The sequence below is a fragment of the Gastrolobium bilobum genome, unplaced genomic scaffold (assembly GCF_033153095.1).
Source record: "Gastrolobium bilobum isolate Gb01-03AN ecotype WA unplaced genomic scaffold, APGP_CSIRO_Gbil_v1 utg88676, whole genome shotgun sequence".
Lineage (NCBI taxonomy): Eukaryota > Viridiplantae > Streptophyta > Magnoliopsida > Fabales > Fabaceae > Gastrolobium > Gastrolobium bilobum.
This window is the reverse complement of record NW_026899221.1, coordinates 12,368-15,812: the sequence shown is the minus strand read 5'-3', so window position 1 is coordinate 15,812 and position 3,445 is coordinate 12,368.

Sequence of the window (3,445 nt, the reverse complement as noted above, 5' to 3'; positions counted from 1 at the left end):
AGATAAGGAGCTTTTTGGTTTGGACTTTGTCCAAGATACTACCCAGCAGATCAAGTTGATTAGAGAAAAGCTGAAGCAGGCGCAGAATCGCCAGAAGAGCTACTATGATGTTAAGCATTGTCCTTTGGAGTTCAGTGAGGGTGAGCACATGTTTGTGAGACTTTCACCTGTCACCGGTGTTGGTCGGGCCCTCAGAGTGAGGAAGCTGAGCCCGAGATTCATTGGGCCATACCAGATCCTTGGTAGAGTAGGACATGTTGCCTACCGGCTTGCCTTGCCTCCGAACTTGGCCAACATCCACGACGTGTTTCATGTGTCTTAGCTTTGGAAGTACATAGCAGATCCTTCGCACGTGGTGCGACCGGACGATGTGGAAGTTCAGGAGAACTTGAAAACTCCCGTCGGACCACTCAAGATTCTCGATCGTGGCGAGAGGAAGCTGAGGAGCAAGATCATTCCGAAAGTGCAGTGGATAGGAAGAACTCTTGAGGAGTGTACTTGGGAGCGAGAGGACGAGCTTCTCCGGAAATACCCCGAGTTTCGGGACAGGTTTGTTTCTGATTTTGAGGACAAAATCCCTAAAAAGGTCGGGCGAATGTAAGAACCCGCACCGTTAATTTAGGAAATTAATTAATCATGTGATTAATGAGATAATTCCATAATTGACCCTAATAATTATGATAAGGCTTAAATAATTATGGTAAGTGATTAATACTGTGAAAAGTCGCTTTACTGATAAAAAGTGCAGACACTGGTTCTGCCTCATGGTAAATGCGTATCGATGAAGAATCCCGAAAAATTATGAAAAGTATGTATAAGCGTAACTATTAGCGTTAATACCATGCGATTAAAACTTAAATGGCCTATATAAGGCCTTGGCACATGATCCTATGTTAAATTGTCCGTGCTTCTTACGTGAGTTTTGGACTTAGTTGCTGCCACCTCCATTCCTTGGCCATCCTTGCTTGAAAATCTAGTCTTCACCTTTCCTCTCATTTTCTTCATCTAAACACTTGGTTGGGTGAGGGTTAGCATTGTGAAGGAGAGGGTCAGCTACTTTCTGAGTGGGAGGTGCTGGTTATGAGTGTTTTAAAGGCTGACTTCACTGTTTGTGGGTAAGGAGCCATTGTTCCTTTCTTGTGTGGCTTCAAGAAACAACCTTTGAGAAGAAATGACCTTGCTTGCTTGGCATTTTCATGTCTTTACGGAGTCCGAGTCTTGTGGCTGTTGTGAGAGCCCCAAGAGCATTCCTTTCTCTGTTTTGAACTGTTGGTAAGCCTCACCAACCTTGATCATGATTTTCCTTAGTTAAAAATGAAGCCTTGATGCATGTAATAAGCCCAAGTTCATAACTTAAGGTTGGGTAAGGTTAAAAACACCTAGAAATGCATGTTTAAGTTTCTGGAACCGTTAAAAAGCAACCTTTGGGAAGGATATCTCGCGAAATGCAGAACTGCACTCTGTTGCGAAATATCCAGATATGGTATCCGGATATGGATGTGACACCCTCCCCTGTATGCATCCAGGAGAGGCGTCTGCTAAGCGAATTAGAGTCCAAACGTTGTTACTAAAATACTGAAAACTCATTTTTCTGTTGCTAATTAAACACTTAAGTTGAAATCTGGTTGTTCATGAAAATCAGAGTGGACTTTTAAAAATACATAGCTTGCTGAAATTATTTATTTTCCTGACAGACCTTTTGCTGTCTTGCAAAAATCGTGAAAAATCAAGTTTTCAAAATTCCATTGTAACGTTCACATACTCTGAAACTAGACACGTGGGGCTTCGCATGCACATAAATTATAAGCAATTCGGAGGTCTGTAGCCCCACTAAATATAACTCGCAAAGAGCTCGCAAAAACAATTTATAAAGTTGTGTTCAAAACGTTAAGAAATAGTTTTCGCAAAACGTTTTCAGAATTTTCCCAAGGTGCTAACCGATTATAAAAAGTCTCAAAACAGTAATTAAAACATACTTCCAACAGTAATCCAAACTTCCCTAAATATTACAATAATACAGTCATCCAGCAGACAAACAGTTCACAGCAGAAAAGTCCAAACAGCAACAATTAACAGCAATTATTCATATAACCACGTCCTCATATGCTCTTTCGTCCTACTGCAATTTTATAAAAATTGCAGCCCCAAAGGGGTGAGAAAAATCTCAGTAGTGTGATAGCAAAACCAATAATGCAACAGTATTAAACTAAGCACAAAATTATAAAACAGTCACATCAACATTTCATTTTCCGGAGAAGCATTAACATATCATAGTGCGTATATAACTCCATCATTACGCTCATAGCACCATCGTGCGCGTACTTAACATATTATAGTGCGTATATAACGCCATCATTACGCTTATAGCACCATCGTGCGAGTACTAACATACACAGTGGATATTCCATAATGGCTCCCGTCAAAGGTGAATTCCAACTGTGGCCTATGCGGACTGAAGCCAAGTGTCCCATACCCTGGTACCGAAGGAATGCCTATATGATGCGTGCTCAATCGTATGCATATTTATATAAATATTCTAATCCATGAGCAGCATGAAATTCGTGCATGTATGCCATGATATGCTTCACACACAAACAAGAAACAAATGAATTATGAGGTGTATATGCATGACTAGATCATCATCATAATAACATATCTTTCATGTACTTTCCGTACCAAGCTGCCACATAACAATTACTTCTCATTCATGATTTTCCATCTTGTCACATTCATACGCAACATACATATAGCATATGACAGCACATTAATCAAGGCACATGTGAGCAATAATTCACAATTCTATACGCTAGTTAATAGTCACATTAGGTAATACCACCAAACACTTACCTTGTGTCCAAGCAATAATCAACAGCACCAAAATTCAGCTCACTCAAAAAGAGTTACGTGCACCTAAATACATGTGTGACAAGTCAGAATTGGTCTCATGTTATTCCTATAATTTATCAACAACTTTTCATGCGTCTTATTCTTATTCTGTAATCGGTTTCCATACATACAATTCGGTTTTTCATGGTCCCTAGACCAAATTAAATTTTCTGACTTAGAGTTAATACCCCAATTCGTTATCAGTGGAAAATCCATATTAATCCTATAATTTCCAAGTCATTTCCATTCTTCCCATTCTTGTATTTTATTCGATTTATCAAGCATCCAAAACTAGTAGTTCACTGCCTAAATTTTTATTCCAACAATTGCTAGCAAAACAAAATCTCCAAGGTTCTACCATACGCACCAATTCGGTTTTGTTATTCTACTTACCCTACACAATTTCTGACTTCATTTTAATTTGCCAACAAATAACAGTGAAATTTCCAAAGTCTCATTCATATACAGGTTCGGTTCTTTTTAACATAAGAAGGATATTCAGATTTTATTTAAATACCACCTCTTCTAGGCCTAAGGCATGCTGTCTACGACAAATTCA